At 39.8% G+C, this 21,605-nt stretch overlaps 1 long non-coding RNA gene across 1 annotated transcript; it reads left to right on the top strand.

The window, feature by feature from the left end:
• Nucleotides 1-4,808: 4,808 nt before the first annotated feature.
• On the top strand, nucleotides 4,809-20,659 carry LOC103177843. The gene is made up of 3 exons (XR_487766.1): nucleotides 4,809-4,859; nucleotides 14,151-14,228; nucleotides 19,957-20,659. It is a non-coding gene; the product is annotated as an uncharacterized LOC103177843 (long non-coding RNA).
• The last annotated feature ends 946 nt before the right edge of the window (nucleotides 20,660-21,605 follow it).

The following is a 21,605-nucleotide window of genomic DNA, read 5'->3' as shown; positions in this document are numbered from 1 at the left end:
ATATAACTTCTGGGTGACTTCTGCATATCATGGGGATGCTGTATTTGATCGGTTTACACTGCACGCATGGAACCATTACATTTCCAAATAAACTTTAGCTATTGCTATTTTTATACTGCTTTTAATGTTTATTCTGAGTTTCCTCACACCACTTTATATATTGTGACACTGCGCAAATTTATTGAGGCGATAGAATAGTTCACCTGATGTGCATTAAACCCAACCTTATAATAGCACACCTAAATCTACAAGTATGATAATTGCATTTCCCACACCATCAATCCTTACAGTGTTTCCAACTGTGGTTGCCAATTAAATGTAATTGTGGAAATCATACATGCTAAAAGCTGGATTGAGACTGCCCAAATTAATTTTGCTTTGCACCTTACAGCTAGCAAGGAGAGGTCTCATCAATCTCATCAATCTGGACTGATTCAAAGTCAGATTTCAGAAGGAAAGTTAAAGTTGCCGACCCAGAAACAACAACAATATCAATTTGCTATATGGTGTCTTTCATAGTCTCAAAATGCTTCACACAACTGAATATAGCACCCTGTTACGTTGTTGAATGTCTCAAAGCTCTTCACAGGATTTTTTACTGTGAATTGTAGCAGTGAATAATACAGGTTTGAGGAAGAAAACAGCAGTCAAAAATATCTGTACTAATTAAATAAATGATTGGAGGGGTGGTGAATTGATTTTTATGTAGATAAATCCAATCTAATACATATTGGACCAAAAATACAGTGGAATATGGATACAAAATAGAGGGCCCTCCATTTATATTGTACATATATAAATACAAGTTGTTGTTAGTTGAGGAATGAGATCATAATTGGAGTCATAGATTCAAATTAAAAAGTCTCAGGCAAGACATTTTAAATTAAATTTTTAATTTAAATTAAAGGATTTGTTTTCTCCGCAGACTATTGGATACAGTGCATGGGACAACCTCCTAACATCAGCAGTTGATTACATTCTTTAAAAAGTTTGCCAAGTATCTGCTTGAGAACTGTTTTGGAGGGTATATGAATAGATGCAGAATTAGTTAATACAATAATTTACTGGACATGGCTGTTTCTGAGATAATGCCTTCGAAAAATAATGATGCCAGGTTGGGGGAAAATCAATGTTGAATATGGAGGAGAGGTGCCAATGGATGAATATTTTAGCGTTTTTATTTGATTTTGTTTGAACTTCTGGAAATATCTTTAAACACATTTTACCAATATCTTCTGGAAATATTTTTATGTTCTCCACTGAGATTGAGTTGGGAGGAAGGCTGAGATCCGCAATAGGATACTTTGACCTAGCTGTAAAAGGGATGAGCTTGATGAGCCAAGCTGCTGTTCTTGTTCATATTTTCTTTGGTTAAAATTGCTCCTTTTCAGGAGCTATAGTACTGTACTGTGTAGCAGAAGGAGCTCTAACAAGTGAGTGACAAAGGAGGTCAAGAATATTCTTCCTAAGAGCATCAAACAAGTGTAATCCCCCATTGTAAAACTAATAACATTTAAAAGGTTACTTATGCAGCTAAAGATTAATAAATTGAAGAGTAATTAAGGATATAATTATTTAGTGGAAAATGCAACCAAATTATATCTAACATTTGCTGCAGCGGCCTGAGGAACATATTGCTAACATCCCCTTAAAGGAGAATAGTTTTATTTGATTTTTTTTGTTTTATTTTATTTGAATCTGGTATTAATTTTAATGACTTAAGAGCAAAGAGCAGAGTGGACCACACACGTTTGAAGTGAAACGTCTTGGCCCTATGTCATGAGTTCACTTGCACTATCTATTTTATATAATGAAGACCTGTGCTAGATATACAGCGCTAATATCAAAAGATCACAAGGTTGGTGTGTTTGACGAAAGCCCTTTGGCCCATTTAATCTCATCTTTCCAGAATATACATTCTATCCTCTGCAGTCTCACTCCATGCATTTACCCACAAAACACAGTCGCAGTCACACTATGCATTACAGTATACCCTGTGAAGCACTTGGATCAAATCTCCTGATGTAAAATAATAAAAATTATCTTTGTATTTGATATAGCACTTTATCATGCCATTGAGAAGTCTCAAAACGATTCACAGAATACACTATAAAGTGAATTGACTGTAGATTTTGTGGGTGAAACGCAGCAGCCAATTGCACAATTGATTAACCAATCGCAAATTGGTTCTGAATTTACCCCCCTTCAATCGCAGACCATGTCCTCTAGTTCTATTGTTCAGTACAAGATAAAACAGCTTATGATGGTATGCAAACTGGCATGGATTGAATAACTAAATTATTATTCTTTTTTTAAGGGATTATTACTCCTGGAAAGTGATCTGCCAATCGACTAATAACCGGGTTCCTATTTACTGCTAAGGAAACTTGCCTAAGGTTTTCCTCTACCTGGGTTCTAACCAATATAAGAACGTAAAAATTTGCTAGGTAAAAGATTTTCACTTCTGAACTGAGTGCTCTAACCAATATAAGAACATAAGAATTTGCTAGACGAAAGAAGTCCAAGGTCCATCTAGTTCGCCTTCCAATATCTTGGCAGTTGCTTGACATGTCGTGTCCCAAATTATATACTGTATCCTGATATATTATTTTCTAGCAGAAATCTATCTAATTTGTTCTTGAAACTATTAATACTGTTTCCACCGTTTCCGGTGGGAGCCGGTTCCATACTACTCACTCAGTGAAGTAGTGTTTCCGCAGATTTCTTTTGAATTTACCCCCCCTTTAATCACTGGCCGTGTCTTCTGGTTCTGCTATTCAGTACAAGATAAAACAGCGTTTCATGATCTGCATTATCTAGTCCCTTCAGAATCTTAAAGACCGTAATCATATTGCCCTCAACCTTTTCTTCTCCAGGGTGAACATGTCCAGTTTACCTGATCGCTTCTCATTGTCCAGGCCGTCCATCCCCTCAATCAGTTCGGTTTCCCTCCTTTGCATCCTTTCATTCGCTGTAATATCCTTCTTATATTGCAATATATTGTGTTGCAAGCGAGAGACCTGAGTTCAATTCCAGGCAGGGCGAAACCTTGGGCAAGTTTCCTTACTCCACACGCCTAATAATAATCCCTCCAAAAAACCAAAAACAATAAGTAATTGGTCATTTTCAATCTACGACTGTTTGTGGGACATTGCTGTGCGCAATTGGCTGCCGCGTTCGCCCACAAATAGTCAATTCACTTTACAGTGTGTTCTGTGAAGCGCTTTGGGACGTCCTCCTGACGTGAAAAGTGCTATATTAAATGCAAGGATTATTATTATTATTGGCCTGAACTGCACACAGTATTCCAAGTGCTAAAGCACTCCACGTAAAATGCGCACTATTAAGTGTAAGGATCATTATTATTATTACTATTATTATTATCAGAAGGTATTGTTCTGGGTTCACTTCATTATTCTTCCCATTTTAAATGTATAAGATATCTGCTTTCAAACCTATATTTTGTTTTTCAGATTGTTTGGCTGGATGTGGGTTTCCAGTATTTTCTGGTTTTATTTCAGATTTATTTTACCGGTTTGGGATTTTATTTCTATGTCATGTAAATAATTGTGAATTCTTAGCACTTTAGCATTCGTAGCACAGAATATGTTTACTTGGTACATTTGGGGAGGAGATTGGGGAATTAAATCAAGGTCCCATCTGCCTGTTCAAGTGGATGTTAAAGATCCCATGGCACTATATGAAAAGATAAGGGAGTTTAGGTGGCCAGGCCGACAATCCCCTAAAATAAAATTGTTCATTCACTCCATGGCTGTTTGTGGGACATTGGTGCGTGCAAGTGGCTGCTGCGTTTCGCCCGCAAAATACACACTCAAGTCCACAATCAAAACGTCTCAACGATGCGATAAGGCGCTATATCAAATGCAAGGATTGTTATTAGTATAGGAATCAGTTCCCAGTTTCAAGTGCCCTTCCCATTTGTGTGGCTGTTTAGCTTTACCATCGTTAGGGGGCGACATTAGACCACCGTATCTCTCGTTCAGAAGCACAGATGATACATTTCCTTGTGTGTCCATCAGATGTCGCCTTTGACCTGAAGCAGTGTTTGCTGAGGCTGCTGTGCAGGAACTGGACAGAGAACCATTGTTTTGTGATGAATCATCTATTTTCCCGTTCGCCCTCCGGCTAAAGGGGAAGAGAAGCACAAGAGACGTGAATCTTAATACTCAGTGTTTCTCAACCGTGTTTTTGAAAGTAAACTGGACCCACATAGGTATAGCAAAAGTGCATATTATTACCTAACGCCCCAGTAGTCGTCTATTTGGCATTAAACTTGCAATATGTGCAACAGGGAAAATGAGGATCGCGATTGCTTTCATTTGAGCTTTGTCACCCAAGTCGACATTTCTTGGGGATTTTAAGTACATTTTTGCCCATTGTTAAATACAGTCTTGGTAGCGTGTGCACATTAACCTGAATATTTAGCTTTGGCAATTAGTGCTATAATCCTTGGCAACTCAGCACAACAACAAAAGACGGAAAAGGGCCTTATGCAAATCACTTCTTTTTGACACTGCTTTTTGATTTTGATCTTAATAACATGGTGCGTGGAGTAACTTAAAATTAATTATATGGTACTTGACTAGGAGGGAGGAAGCCTTTTGAAAAGACTTCAGTGTTAGCAGAGTCTGCCACCTGCACTGGGCTGCATTAGAGAGAAAAGAACAAAATAAATTGTAGAAGGGTTCTTAATCAGAGGAAGGTCGGTGTGTTTTCCCCCAATTCTCTCCCTCCTCCACCCCCCACTCCCCCCCAACCCCCACCCCCACCCACCAACAAAATGTTGGGAAATGGCAGGCCTTGGAGGGACTGGCTGGAGCTATTCAACAGAGGAGAAGGTATGAAACGCGTTTGCATTCGTAACTGGTAGTTTTTCTAGATAAATTAGTCCCCCTTTTTCCCCACCAACGAGCCTTATAACAGTCGAGCGAGGTGGCAAAGTAAATACATCTTTCTTTCAGCAGAATGTAAATATTAGGAATGCAAATATATTTGTGGTTAAATGATCTTTCCTCTCACTACATTGCCTCTGTGTTTACTTTTCGACGGTATGTTGGTGCTGTGTTGAAAAACAAATATTGTATCAATATTTCATGTCATGGCATTATTGCAGTTTCCAATCTGAATTACACGCTGGACGCTTTGAGTTTCACCATTAAATTGTTCTCCATTTATAATATAATTGCGTTTTTATCAATATTTTATTTTCAATTTAAGACATTTGATGCGACATTTGATATATGATTAGATATCTTGTAATTGCAGTTATTGAAATAGAGGTTTTATTAGGTTTTTTTTCATTTAATATGCAGATTTAGGTTACACAGGTAGACCTGGTATTGTTAATGGGTAGGATTGTACGTTTGCATTGAATTCATACTTGCAAAGGAAGTGTGAAGGCTGGGCGATACATTTCAGAAACAAGAAAAATACACCTAAAATGTCCTAAATTCTAAGCGTGGCTTGCAGCCTTCGGTGGTATAATGATTATTCTAACTTTGCTTTTATTTTATCCCCTCAATAAGATTGGCAGATGCCAGCCTGAAATTGAAAGGCTTAGACCATCACACACATATGTAGAATAAAAGCAGCAAAAAGAAAGGAGGAAAGGAGCAGAATACTGTACACTGTGTAGATCACTTCAACTGTTGCTAAAGCCAAACAGCATACTGTGCTGCCAGTCTCAGTGGAATTACCTTTCCCAGAAAATAACCCAAATCTATGCATGTGGCGTTCAGATATTACAGTGATTTTCAACGCAGCCCTTCAGAGGGAAATGATCGCTTAATCCCGCAGAAGGATTCTAGTTATTGTAGGAAGTGTATGAGTGCTGTATTCTCTCTTCTCTCTCTGTTAACCAGTGGATCCACACGCCCTGAGCCTTGTGAGCGAGTGAGGGAGGTGTGTGATCCGTTACACTGGTTACATGAACAAGTGAAAATCGTTCTTTAGATAGTTGCTATGTAAAACCTCGCCGGGTGCTGTGGGGTTTCCAGCATATGTGTGATTTATACTTGTGTGTATTAGTGATTAATGACACATAATTGGCTAATCTCAAAGCAATTTCTCAAACCTGCGGGTATGGAACTGCGAGGTTGCTTTCGGGAGGAGAGAGAGAGAGAGAGAGAGAGAAAGAGGCATTTTTTTAAATATGAAGGAAGCAACTTCTCTGTATCTCTATTATTTTTTTAAAAAAAATACCATATTCATTACAAGGAATAAAGCAACCAATGTTTGTTATTTTATTCGTGCAACGAAGGGAAAACGTGCCAATACAAACGATTTCAGTTAATTTAAGGCACAAACTTGACCATTATTGTCACGAGGCAGACTGTCAATATATGTTTTTTTAATTGAAAATATATAAAAATCGTTTTACTTTTTGCATTGTGGAATTCTTGCAGTAATAAAACGCAGGTTCCCATTTTTAAAACCCCCCACACACACAAACTGGCCTTTTGTATCATAAAGATTATGGGAATTATTGACTGAAAGGAGTTTTCAGTCTATTAAGTCATCGATCTCGATAGCAATTTAAATTACAGCATGTTTGAAGTGAACCATTCATGGGCTTTGTTTTCCCTTTTAAAAAAGGAAGAATCGCGAATTATATAAAAAAAAGAATCAAACATATGTCTAAACAGGACACTGTTGTTTCCAGTCTTTGTTGGTGAAACCGTTTAGTGGCAAGTCTTCCTTTTTTGTTATTAAACCAGAAACAGCTTTGGTTGCAGCAGCGACTCCACTTTGAGCTTTTCAGATATCCTTAAGCGAAGATTTCCACTTATGCCCGAGGCAGTGGGTAATTAGTGGCTAATAATGTCTGTGTGTCCCAGTGGGTATTTGTGTGTGGTGTGTGTGTGTGTGTGTGTGTGTTCATCTTTTCCTACGAATACTAGTGAGCAAGAATACAAATAAACCTTTACAAATACCATCTGAGCAAAACATTATCATCTCACGGAAGGAATTCTAGAATTAAAGTCAGAGAACCAGCACTCTCTCTCTCTCTCTCTCCCCCCCCAACCCCCCCACACCCCCCCCCACCCAACTCCACCCCATCTTATCACTTGACAACCGATCGCCCTCGGAAGCACTGTATTCCTGTGGATTCTTTGAGGGAGGGGGTTAAATCGTGCAAAACAAAATGAATACGTGCTAAAAACGCAAGGTGAAATCATTCGAATCTGATCCGAGGAAAGGCTTTTTTTTTGTTGGTGTGCAAATGTTTTCAAGAGGAAAATACTGCAGCGAGGATGGAGGGGTGGGCACCCACCTCACAGTCAGTGCCACGCTGTGCTCGGCGCTGTTGCCAGTCACCTCCTTGTTAATCATTGATGGTCGGTGGAGTCTTTATTAGCTGACGAGAAAGGGCGGTGGATGCAGATTTATCTTGAGAAGCGCTTTTGCCTTTCAGCTCTGACGTCTTTGTGAGACGGAAGGCAGAAAGGGCTGTAAAATATACATTTATTTCTCCCTCCCCAACCGCAATAAAGCCCTCTTGGAAAGCTTTCCACTTTATGCAGGCGTGTCATCAAAGTATATGGGTTTGCATTTAAACAAAATCTGCACCGAACATATAGGTTCATTTATAATACACTGACAGATATAATACAGCACACAGCTTTGCATCTGCTCAGATATGCAGCAGGGCCAGTGCAGAAATAAATTCAATAGAAAGCAGGGATCGTGTGGAGTCTGTTTAAAACGTGTTTGCTTTGTGAAATGCCTAACATTTATTCACGCGGAGCAAAACGCGAGGCGCCCGAATCATCACAGATGAAAGGCGAATAGAAGCAGCAAATACTTGATGAAATGATTTTTGTTTGCATTAAAGTGAACCAGGAGAACTCTGCGTGTTTAAGGTGGATTGGGATAAGGCAGGCCAGTTGCCCAGATTGTGTTGGAGTTATCTAGAGCAGCGATAAGCCCCTTCCTCCCCGGGTCGCTTGACCTCCTCTTTCCAAAATATAAATTATTGGTAGATTCATTTGTGAATGTGCATGGCTACATTATCCTGCATTAACCTTTTTTTTTCCTTGTCCCGCGGACAGCTGTCAGTCCCGCACTGGAAATACGGCAGATCTATGGTATTTTCTGTTTGTATCTATGAAGATCAAATTGTACCTTTAATGTCCTGCTACTTTGTCCTTTTAACACGCGATAGAAAGGATTAACAGTGGAGTACAACCCAACGCTATTCTCTTTCCCCTTCTCTCTCTCTCTCTCTCTCTCAGACGTGCGGGTTAACCAGTCACTGCCAGGACAGGAAAGGAATATTACATTAACGAATCCATCATTATAAGGAAATAGTTACTATTATCATTTGCGAATGTTATATTCCACCCCCTCTCCCACTAAAAAAAATGAACAGCAACAAAACATCACATTATTAATAGCAAAATAGCCTGATTGTTAATATTAGACTGTGCAGCTGACATTTTATTAGATTATTTTGTGATCGATGTTACATATACCGGATTATTTTATCCGAAAAAAAACATCAATTGAAGATGTTAGGATTAATTCTCAGTGTTGGTAAAGTAGGTTTGTGCATTAATATTTTTTTTAAACACACACTCAGTGTACAAATCTCTTAACGCTCCCAATCGGTACAGTGTGTTTGTCAAATTTTCTGTTGTTTGAAAATAGTTTATTGATTGTAATAACAGACGCGTTATTTTGATCTGCGTTGACATAATGGCTGATTTATAGATTCGTTTGGTATCGATTTCGTAGTGTTAACTATTCGTATGGAAATGACAACCTGACTCACTTCTAAGTGTAAAATAAATGCAAAGTCAAGCAATCCGCGTGTTGTAATCTGTAATTTTACACATTGTATTTATAATTTGTAGAGAAATTGTCATTTTGCCCCATTCTCACCCCTTCCACATTGATATAAAAAAAATGCACAGGGAGAAAAAAATAACCTGTATCGTTAAATTGTTAGATTTTTTTCCACTGCGATGTAATTGGTGATTTTTTTTCTGACTTCAATGTAATGCAGGAGAAATGTAATATTTCTCACACATGTAACATGTGTGAGAGTGTGTTGTACATTTTACAAAAAAAGGACTGAGGGGCGATCAAAATATTCCGCACATCAGTGATTAAATTAAACTGTGCCACTTCTCATCTGAAAATAACGTGTGTGGCACTGAGATGGAACTGTATACACACACAGACACACACAATAAATGTCGAGCCCATTGCATTTCAGACCCAGTTGGATTAGAGCAGAAATAAACGTTTTTTTTAAATTTTAATAGACATATTGTAAAAAAATAGACACAAATTGTCGATTGAAGGAAGCAAATATTATTTGAATGCGTTTGATGAAATTTAACACCATAATAAGCGTTGCAACCTCTTGTTACATAAACCCTGTGATGTATCTCACCCTTCTATGTCTCGCTGTTTTACCCATTGGTACATTCATTTGGAAGTTTATCCGATGCATTACGAGTTACGACATTATTTGCATGTGGTAAAATGTGCCCACGATTTAAGAGGAGAGCAAATCCCATCATTTCACATAACAAAGTGGCGTTTTCCAATTCAGATGCAATATGTACACAGGTAATTGTTAGAATTTTTTTTAAAAAATCGTTTGTATTGATTGCGACGTATTTTGTGCAACCCCAGCGTTTTGCCATTGAAATATTTAGCAATTGTATTCGACTGATATCCCACGACATTTTACATGGAAACAAAATGACCGCTTTTGGGGGCTTTGCATTAGTAAACGGTGTGATGTGGATTTGATCTGCAGAATCGCTGTGTGCGGTGGGGGTGAAATGCCTCTGTGCACTTTAATAAACGAACACTGCCCAGCTGTGTGTGCCACTGTATCAATGTTATTTTTTTTAAAAAAAGTAAAAGGAGGTGTCTGCGTTTAATACGAGTGAAAGTATTACTGGCAATCGGATTTGAGAAGGGACATCTGTCTAATGCAGCCAATAAGGGCGGTGCATTAGTGTTATTGGAGCTGAGAAGCGGGGACAGCAGATCGCGATGGGATTAAAGGAAAATTCCCAATCGGATCACTGAGGTTGGCAGTCCAGCCTGATGTATTCAGGGCAGCAGAACGTCAGGCAGACTGCACCAGCTCCAGTCTCTATATAATCCGATTACTATAGAGTCAGGCAAGCCACTCTGGTTTCCAGCACACACACACACACACACACACACACACACAGAGTCAGATCAATATACAGTAGCCAGGTCTGAGGCTCTCTGTAACCAGATCGATGCAGAATCACAAAAAGGGCTCCATTCCCTGTTCATCTTCATATCAGACGAACTTCTCTGTGTCACGAGTCCACGGAGACCACATGAAGTCAGGCAAACTCGGAATATATTTATGGTCAAACTTCATCCAGTCTGTGTACAGTTAGGTTAGTTTGTGCCAGGCAGAGAAAGTGCTTCAGCTTTATTACACATATCAGCCGAATAATAGTTAGGGAGAGAGAAAGAGTGGAGCTGCAGTCTACATCTGCACAATCAGATCCCCACTGACTGAGCCTGTCTCGGTTAATGTGTAATGATATCAAGATAAAGTCAAGTGGATTCTGCCTCTATACACTCAAGACAGCAGCTTCAGAAACAGCAACATAAACTTTACCAGTGTGCTTGGTTGATGCGATTTCTATACAGTCAGAACAATAGTCAGGCAGACAAGACAGCCCAGTTCCACTGTGTAACAGAACCGGATCAGCACACTTTAGACTGACACAGCCCCAGTCACATGGGATTTTAAACAATTAAGGGTCAGGCACATCACTCCATTGCCAGTCAGTAAAATACTATATGGTTTGGATGCTCTTAAGCATGGTGATGGGTTTCTGCATGTGTCAGACACCTGGCTAATCAAAAAAACTATATAAAACAAGGGTTAATAATCCCTTCAAAAAATATATTCATTTGGTCACTCAATCTACGATTGTTTGTGGGACACTGCTGTGCGTAATTGGCTGCCGCATTTCGCCCACAAAATGCACAGTCAATTCACTTTACAGTCTATCCTGTGAAGTGCTTTGAGACGTCTTGAAGATATGATAAGATGCTATATCAAATGCAAGGATTATTATTATTAAGTGGGACAGATCGCCCCATAGCTGGAGCTTTGTAGGAAAGGAAGATGCCCCTGTATACATTTCTTCTATCACAAACAGGGAGAAGAATGTTTTATTGAAGATATTGTCACTCCTAAATAACTGCCATGTTATGAAATTATGAAGAAAAAAGCTAATTTACTAATTATAGCACTACAATAATCCATGTTCACATTTCCAATAACTTCAATGTGCTTAAAATTTATAAATCTCAGGTGATTTGTGCCGATTTTTTCATTGATCTCAAAATGTCTTGAAACTAAGTGGGCTTTAGGACCAAGAGAAAACCATTTGCAACCAGGTCTACCAGCCTGTTAAATAAAAGAAGAGATGGTAAAGGAGATGGGGGGATTCTGCCAGGCAAACACCTGGGTGAACTTTCTCATCTGCATTCTTCATTTGTAGTGCACACTTCCTCAAATCCTGTTGTGTATTCAGGTTTCTATCAGTAAATATCTGGAAAATTGTAACAGAATTAAAGCAAGTATGCCATATGGTTATACAACATGTTGACCCTCCCATATCAAATGATCACATATTTACTTACAATGAAAATCAGGTGATGTAGTTACGTCGCCAGTTGATACACTATATTACATCACTTCTTAGTGAAAGACCATATTTTTTGTGGGGAAAAAAAAGGAAATATTGAGATTCCCAATATAATTTATTAATATGATCTCATGGAGCAATATTGAAGAGTGAATCAGTCTCATAAATACACCCCATTCAGCTTGAATTTCTGAGTGTTTTAAAATAATCCACACAAATCCATTTCCTATTATCCTAATATTCTCACTGTTGGCTTTGGCTGAGAAACTGAATAAAGGAGAAACTATTGTTTGCAATGCAGGTAGACAGAATTCAGAGGGAGGAGGGGTAAAAAATCTTACAGATTTAAGAGTCGAGAGAAAAATATTAAGTGGTTCTCCCCTGGAAACTCCGCTCCAAGTCTACCTTGCTTTAGGCAATTTGAGAGACAATGGACACGTTCCTTATTGTACATCAAACTTAGAGGATCAAATAATATTTGTGTGCCAGCTCCATCCACAATAAAACGCAAATTCACCCAGTTATTATACTTAGTTCCACTTTGCATGTTTTACTTTGTAGCACTTATTTTATTGTAAAGTCTCACTTCACAAAAGAAAGCATAGTTTTTCAGTCGTCAATTAGTTAAGTGAAAATAGTTGGGAAATGAGGTGGACAAGCAAAATCTAGGTACAAGATCAGAGCTTTTCCTGGTCTATAACACCCTAGTTTAAACAGATTTCAGAGGTGGGGGGATGGCTGACAATGTAGCTGGCTCTTCAATGTCTCAACACGGGTGACAAATTGCCCCTCAGGACTGTTAGGACAGCCCACCCACCGTTGAAGTTGAGAATGACAACTTTCCTGCTTTATTTACACGACACTGTTACATTCACATTTGCTCTGTATCTACCTTGCAAAAGCTGGAACCGTCCCTAGTTGACACACTGGAACAATAAAGTGCAGAAACAAAGGGCAATCACAAAATATGTTTCGCCCACAAAATACACAGCCAATTTACTTTACAATATACTCTGTGAAGCGCTTTGAGACATCTAAGGCGCTACATCAAAGGCAAGGATTATTATTATTAATGCAACCTATTTGCATTAATGGAATGAATATCCCAGGTTCTGTTAAGCTGTACACATTTATTCTATTTTGTATTTTTTTTACAGACACTGTGGACTTTCCTAATACTATTTCCATCTTAAAATCAAGCGGAAAATAGTAGTGTTCAGTACTGCTCTGGACCATTACTCATAACATATTTTAAGTGCAAATGTTAACTTGACCAGACAACACATGTAGCAACCCACTCACTTTCCTTTTATTTTATCCCAATCCTATAAAATATTATGATTATGTAAAACCAAACCTGGAGCCAAACAGCTGATCTTAGTTCGACCAAACTCTAGAATCCTGTGGGATGAGTGGAATGTAAAAAAAAAAGTCAGTGAGAACTGAGAGTGTTCAGCAACTTCTCAAGAGTTATACAAAAATGTACCAAGACTGGAAAAGATTATTGTGGTCCATCTTGTGGAGTCCTGTAGCATAGGGGTTAGAGCACTTGCCCACAAAATGTACAGTCAATTCACTTTACAGTATATTCTGTGAAGCATTTTGGGACATCTCGAAGATGTGATAAGGTGCTATATCAAATGCAAGGATTATTATTATTATTATTATTAATATTATTAAGCTTGTGGGCTGTCTTCATGCCAAAAAAGCGTTAAGGCCAAAACCCCACAGAATGGATACACGATTGCTATAAATTCTAATCTTTTCTCTCGTGCAAAGATCTACCATCTGGTACCACGTGTCCAACAACAGTTTACGAAAAATTATTTTAGTTCAATTAATATTTACCCATTTTACGCAAAATGTGTGATATTTAAAGATGCCATGACATGACATTGGTTTCAACTCTAGGAGCCTTTAACACCTTACCACAAATTCTGAAGGGTTGAGTTTAGAATGTAAACAGCCAGTCGATTGAGTCACTGAAACAAAGCAGACCTTTCATTTATTATACTGTATCCACTGGGCTAATGTGAGGTTGATCCCTTTTTCAGGAATATCTCCTTTGTGGAAGGAGACTAAATGTCATCATCTCAAGGTGAAGAGACATTGGCGTGATGAATGTCCTGTCTTTCTGACATTGAAAAATAAATCAAGGAAAGTTATGAAGAAAATATCTCTGGGCCTTTTTTGTGGAGCCGTTGGACTGGATCGGGTTTATAAATTAAACACATCATGATGACAAGCTTTGAAATCGTCTGGCAGATAATAACCATAGCAACCCCAAAATTTAACCATCTACTTCCAAAAATAGCATTTTGTCATCAATCTGTTCAATATAGCAACGCAAAATTGCTGGTAGTTATTAAAATATTTGTTAAACAACTTTTTTTATTCGCCATTTGCCTGCTCCTTGTATAATTTGTGATGCTCTCTTTGCTTTTGTGCTTTGGTGAGTTACAGACTTTGCAGAGATGACGAGAAATCAGAAGGCTGCCGTGAAAGAGTTAAACTGAGACTGGGGACAAGTTTCTGGACACTGTGAGTCTCACCTGCACCTGCCAGACGCCTGCTGATAAATTTACACTGGCTCAGGAACAACAGCAGTGGGCCAGGAGGTTAGATAAATAGTACATGACATCCTAAGCACTGAAGGTTATTTGATTCCCAGCCTTGCTTTCTGACGCCTTTTCCACTGTCTGCATACAAGAGTAAACTAGTAGACACCCCCACCCCTTCCACACACATATACACACACTCATGCCCCATTCAAATTAAGGACATTTAATATTGCAGGGCTGGTTAGGAACGCAATAATTATTGTTCTTGTGTATGATTGTGACTGCTTTTCAAGGAAGGCACTTAGAAATGTAATTACATTTGTAAATTTCGTAAAGAATTGCAATTGTTGGATAATTATAAATCAAACACGTACATGTACCAATCAGTTGTTCCAGTTCCTGCACAGTAGAGCAGACTATTTCTATATGACTGAGTGCCTGGAAACACAGATATTTCAAACAGAATTTGCCTCCTGGCTCATACAGTTCATGTTCAACAATGACCTGGGAGCACAGCAACAAAGGTATGTACAGGATGGGATAAGATTATAACAGTCCATCTGGCCAGACCTAACCTATATTTATTTAAAAAAACTAAATAATAATCATAACATTCAATAATCCTTGCATTTTGGTATAGTATCCTTCACATCGGGAGGATGTCTCAAAGCACTTCACAGGATTTACTGTGAAGTGAATGTATTTTGTAGGTGAACACGGCAGTCAATTTGCCCACAGCAATGTCCCATAAACAGCCATGAAGCGAATGATCAATTTTATCTGGGGTATTGTTGACCTGGACACCCTGCTTATGCTATTCTATCTATCATAACTCTCAATCAGTCATCTATCCCTCTTTTGAGTTTGAATCTACTTCTCCTCCAGTTGTGACTCCAGGTCCGCTGATGTTCTGTCAGCTTGCTTGTCAGACATCAAGGTCCGGATGAGCGCTAACTTACTGCAGTTGAATATTAACAAGAAAGAAGCCTTACTCCTTGGCTCCCGTCAATGTCTTCTCTCCTGTAGTTCTGACCTCCTCAACCTCCTCGGCCTAACCCTAAGTCTTACATAATCTGTGTGTAACCTAGGGATCAGGTTCAATCCCCAGATGTCCTTCCTATCCGACATCTGGTCCCTGACCAGGACTGCTTTCCTCCACATTGCCTGCCTCTGATCATACCTCACATCCAATGCAGCCGAAAACATCCATGCTTTCGTCACCTCCCGCCTCCACCACTGAAAGGCACTCCGCACTGGTCTTCTCCGTTCAACTATCCACAAAATCCAACTAATTCAAAACTTTGCTGCGCATATAATTACCCCCACTAAACACCATACCACCATTACACCAGTCCTCACCAGGCGCCACTGGCCCCCTATCTCAGACTTCAAGATCCTCTCACTCATCTATAAAACCCTTCATGCCCTGGTATTCCTCTACCTCTCAGACCTCCTTACTTCCTACTCCACTACCTGCAGTCTCCACTCTGTTGGCTCCTGCTTCCTCCTTGTCCCTTGTTAGCATAATAAATCTTGGAATGGTTGTGGAACACATCCAAACTGGTCTGAACTTCGCTGGTTTTCTGGCAGCAGGTGAAGTTCACCAACTGCTGCCACAACCCCCTCCTCACCCAGCTGCTGGTCACTCAACTCCCCATCCTCTCCCCCCTGCTGGTCAACCAGTCTCTATCCCCAGGCTCGGTTCCACTCCCCTCTAAAAAACGCTGTTATCTCACCCATCCTCAAAAAGCTAACCCTTGATCCCTCTAATCTCTCACATTACCATCCCACTTCCAACCTACTCTTCCTTGCTAAAGTCCTGGAATGCATTGTTACAGGTCAACTTCGGTCACACCTCTCCCTCCTCGAGCCCCTGCAGTCTGGTTTTCGCCCTGCCCAGAGCACAGAGACAGCACTTGTCAAAGTCCTCTCTATCAGTGACCAGGGCTCCCTCTGCCTCCTCATCCTCCTGGATCTCTCTGCCCCATTCAACACAGTTAACCACGCCATCCACTCCCTGGCACCTTCCTACTTCTCTGCACTACTATCGGAGGTCACGCTTTCAGCCACTACACCCTGAAACTCTAGAAAACTCTCCCTCAATCCCTCCGCCTTATCCCCTCTGTCCCCTTTTTTAAGTCCCGCCTGAAAACCTTCCTTTTCGACCATGCTTACGATCACCTCCCACCCCGGCTCTGCCACTTTTAAGCATTCTGAGATGCTACCCTGCGTGGAGGGCGTTATATAAGTGCAAGTTGTTGTTGTTTCATAAGGCTGAGTTGTCTCAGTTGTTTTTTTTGTGGTGTTCAGATTGGTTTTAACCATTTGCATGGCACTGGGACCTTTCCATACAACAGCAAGTCAGTTGGTGCATTTAACTGAGTAGTATGACTTATCAATCATTTATCTAAAAGGCATTGTGGGCCACTCCATCCTTCTCGACTGTTTCTCCTCCCTGGTACATTTCTAAGAATCTGTACATTTGTAATTTTACTACCTCCTGTCTTAGCAACTTCATGCCATGTCTGATGACCTCCTCTCTTGTGCAATGTTCTGCAGGTTCTATCCTCCTTTTCCTCATCTACATGCTCCCAATTGGTGATGTCTTTCACAGGCGTGGGGGTTCACTTCCATATGTATATGGATGACACCCAATGTGTTACTGTTTCTTTCAATAAACAACCTAATGCAATGTTTGTAAAAGCTACACATCTTCATTCTCTGGAACTCCATTCCCCCAACTCGCTCTCTCCTTCCCTACATTCAAAGCCCTCTCAAGCCGTATCTCTTTGACCATGCATTTGTTGATTTTCTCCTCCCCTTTGAGATGTTCTCCCACCGTGAAAGGTGCAACATAAATGTAAAACATGACATATAGCAATTATGCCTCACAAGTGTTAAATTCTCTCTATGCTTGCATTATAGTCAACATTATTAAATTCCAATCACTCAGTCAATTACACTAGTGTAATTTGTGGCAGAATATATATGCTAAATTTGTGATTTGGGATTGCTTTTCCAGAGAAGATATTAAGCCCTACTTGAAATATGCCTTAATTGCATACATGTTTAGAAAACATAAAAGCACTGCAATGTCATTAGCGAGCTTATTTATTCACTAACGCCTATTAATAAATACCTTAATTGATAATTTGCTGCCTTGGGAAGAAGACATGTGGTTAATTTACAGCGTACAAATGAAACTTAGCCGTAATACACCAAGGCCAATTCTGGTATCAAAAGAAATATTTCACGATAAGCACTAAATGTGAACTACTATTACTGCAGACTGTACAATTCAGCACAACCTTTGTTTGTAAAATAAAATTGATGGATGCTGCCCACAGTTCCTAATACTGTATCGAAAAGTGATATAACTTAAATGTACGGAAACAAAATAATCATCAGGCTCCTAACAGGTATCTATAAAAGGTATACAAACTATATCAAAGATTGTGGATATGTTCACCTTTCGACTGCCAGGAGGTTTAAATCTCACATCTTTGTCACGTAACAATATGGCTCAGTTGGTAGCACTCTTGCCTCTGAGTCAGAAGGTTACGGGTTCACACCTCACGTCAGGAGTCTGAATTCATAGTCTAGGTTCACAATCCAGCCCGGTGCTGAGGATGTGAAGCTTGTCCTGTCTCTCTGCTCAGGTGGATGTTAAAGATCCCATGGCATTTTTTGAAAAGAGAAGGGAGTTTCTCCCATGCCTCAGCTAACATCCCCAAATAAAATTGGTCATTCATTTCATGGATGGTTTGGGACATTTCTGTGCGCAAATTGGTTATTTGCCAACAAAAACACACAGTCACTGCACCTTATAATATAACAATAACAACTTGCACTTATATGGTGCCCTCCATGCAGGGATACGTCTCAGAACGCTTAACAGTGGTAGAGCCTGATTCTGAGCCGGGCAGTAGGGTGGTGGCCATAAGCACGGTCGAAGAGGAAGGTTTTCAGGCAGTACTTAAAAAGAGGGAGAGAGGGGGCAAGGCGGGGGGATTGAGGGAGAGTGTTCCAGAGTTTTGGGGTGTAGTGGCTGAAAGCGCGACCTCTGATGATGGGACTGAGGGAGCGAGGGATGAGCAGGAGGTGCCGGATGGTGGATTGGGGAGTGAGGAGGTCGGAGAGGTAGGGAGGTGCCATAGAGTGAAGGAAGGGATTTGAACACGAGTTTGAGCATCTTGAAGTCGATCCATTTGGTGATGGAGAACAAGTGGAGCCTGGCCAGAACTGGTGAGATGTGGGTACAGAGTTTGGTCTGGATCAGTATGCGGGCGGCAGAGTTCTGAATAGCTGGATCTTTTGAATAGTGGAGCTGGGGAGACCAGCGAGGAGTGTGTTTGAGTAATCCAGGCAGGAGTTGACAAACAGGAGTACGAGGAGGCAGAGGTCACAGATAGAGAGCACGTTTTTTGTGACTTTGACAAGCGCTGTATCTGTGCTGTGGGCAGGGCAAAAACCAGACCGCAGGGGCTCGAGGAGGGCGTGGAGGGAGAGATGTGTCCACAGTTGACCTGCAACAATGCGTTCCAGGACTTTGGCAAGGAAAGGTAGGTTGGAAATGGGACAGTGGTGTAACAGATTAGAGGGATCGAGGGTGGGTTTCAGTAAATCCTATGAAGTGCTTTGCAACACTCCCCATTCTCCTCGACTCAGTGTCAAACTCCACCACTGTTATGCACTCTGAGATTCTCTCCCGCCTGAAGGCACCATATAAATTAACGTTGTTATTGTTGTTGTCATCTGGATGTGAAATACTACAATAATCCTTGTATTTTGAAACACACAATCCTTACATTTGATATTGTAATATCATTTATTATCGCCTTATCATGTCTTCTAGCGTTTCAAAGCGCTTCGCAGAATATACTGTAAAGTAAATTGACTGTATATTTTTTGGGCGAAATGCGGCAGCCAATTACGCACAGCAATGTCCCATAAACAGTCATGGATTAAGTGACCAAATTATTATTTATTTATTTTTGAAAGAATTATTACGCTCAGAAAAGCGATCTGCCAATCGACTAACAACTGGGTTCCTACTTACTGCTAAGAAAACAGAGGCGTGTGGAGTTAGGAAACTTGCCCAACATTTCGCACTGCCGGGAATTGAACCCAGTTCCTCTCGTTTGCAAGGCGAGTGCTAAGCTAAGCTACAGGACTCCATGATAGCACTATATCAAATGTAGGAAGAATTATGGATGTATTTTAAGCTCATATTCTGTCACACTCTTACACGCTCTGGATTTTGAATTAAGTTATTGAAGAATGTGTTATTGAAAACCACAACTTGGGTGGATGCTGGACTTATTTAACAAACAGCTTGATGTTATAGAGATGGATGGTAGGGTGTGTGAGATCAAATGGGCTGAAGGGCTTTCTTCATCCAGCTCACTCTTATGATTTTTTAATATTTACCGTAAACCACTAAACTAAATGCAGGGAAAAAATTTCAATAAAATTAAATAATTTTACAGCCTTAACTGTGCAGTTTTGAAGTTTCAGCTAAAGTCAGGGGATCTTTATCATCCGACTCTGCAGGCAGTTAGAATTTCATTTTGACATGAAGTGGAAAATATAATTTCTGTTTTCCTTTTATTACTTTTTAATTCTACTTTTCTCTGCTTCCCCCATTCTGTATTCATGCTTATTCTAGCATTTGACTAATTCTATCTTTTTCTGCTTTATTCGTTCAGATTTCAGGCAATGGGACCAGATAATTCCTTGATGTGAATTTCGATTCTCAAGCACAAAGTGGAAGTGTGGGCAGGCTGTGTGACTGTGAAAGCCGGATCCTATCCTTTCCTGACAGTTGTAAACACACAGTTTCTCATAGGCTTTTTAAAAAACATTCCCCACTTTACTCCAGTGTTCTGATAGTAAAGATTCACATTGAGTGCCAATTGCTCTCTAGTATCTTGTCTAACTGTTTCATTCTTCAGGTGTGAGCTTGACCATAAGTGTGCAGGTTATTTCAAGCATGGACGGTATCACAGTAGGATCTGACCTAGTCCTTACCAAACAGGCATACACGAGAATTTTCTAGTAGGATTTTAATCTAGAGCGGAAACCCTAACTGAATTTTTACATCTACCTAGGCCACTGATTGGTAAACAGCAAATGTTTGGCAGGGGGAAAGTGTGGATTTCACCCCACTTTCACACATCAATATTGGAAAACAAATATTGAACTAAAACTACCTTAAGCAGCTGTTATAAGGCTTACAATTTTTAAAGCAAAAATTGTCCGCTTGAAAAGTAAAAAATAATGGCGGAGACTGGTGTTTGAAAAGGAAGAAACCACTTGGTTGGAAACATGTGCCACCCCCTAATAGGTAATAGTTTTCACTATCTAAGAAGTGTCCTGGCCAACAATCCTCCAAAATAAAATTGGTCATTCGCTTCATGGCTGTTTGTGAGCCATTGCTGTGTCCAAATTGGCTGCTGATTGCCTACGACACACAGTGGAGACTTGTTCATCCATAATTATAGAAGTGGCTTAGAGCTGCAGTTTTCATATTCTGTGATAATGTGTGTGCACGTGTTTGGGCACACATGAGTTTGTGTGTCGGCAGACAGAATTTATTGCTTACATGGTGAAATCAAAGTTTATTGGTAACTTTCAGAGTTTGTATGAAACCTTTATATAAATTGGTTGTTTCTGTTTAATACATTCAATTAGCTCATGTGGGAAATTGAGGTTGTTACCGACATTTTAGTATGTCAGATGGCTGAACAATAAACTGTTATTGAATCTTGTTATTATGTGTTCTGTGGCTTCACTTAAGAATTAATGTTATTGGTGTTTAGCAATTGGTTTTACAACATCAAAAACAAATTATGAAACCTTTGCATAAAATTCTGAAAGAAGTGTCCTGGCCAACAATCCTCCAAATTAAAATTGGTCATTCACTTCATGGCTGTTTGTGAGCCGTTGCTGTGTGCAAATTGGCTGCTGATTGCCTACAAAACACACAGTGGAGAAAACTTTCCTCCACTTTACAGTAAATCCTGTGAAGTGCTTTGAATCATTGCCTGAAAATGAAGGTGCTGCATCAAATGCAAGGATTATTATTATTATTGAAATGGATAAGAATGCGTTGTGAAGTAATTATTATATCACATACCACATTTCCCCCCTCAGTCTTCAGCCACCAATCCTACCTTCTGGAACCCATCATTAAAACTCTTCACTTTGTTCCCTCTCTATCCATCTTTAAAATCTCCTGATTATCTTCATCTTTGACCTTGCCACTTTCAATGGAGCTGTAATCCTTAATTCCAGTTCCTTGTTCTTTTCCTGTACCCTACCTGCTATATCTATCTCACACACATCCTATCCTCCA

The sequence above is a fragment of the Callorhinchus milii genome, unplaced genomic scaffold (genome assembly GCF_018977255.1).
Source record: "Callorhinchus milii isolate IMCB2004 unplaced genomic scaffold, IMCB_Cmil_1.0 Scaffold1, whole genome shotgun sequence".
In the NCBI taxonomy this organism is placed as follows: domain Eukaryota; kingdom Metazoa; phylum Chordata; class Chondrichthyes; order Chimaeriformes; family Callorhinchidae; genus Callorhinchus; species Callorhinchus milii.
The sequence above is the reverse complement of the archived record's forward strand: the minus strand, read 5'-3'. Positions and strand labels throughout refer to the sequence as shown.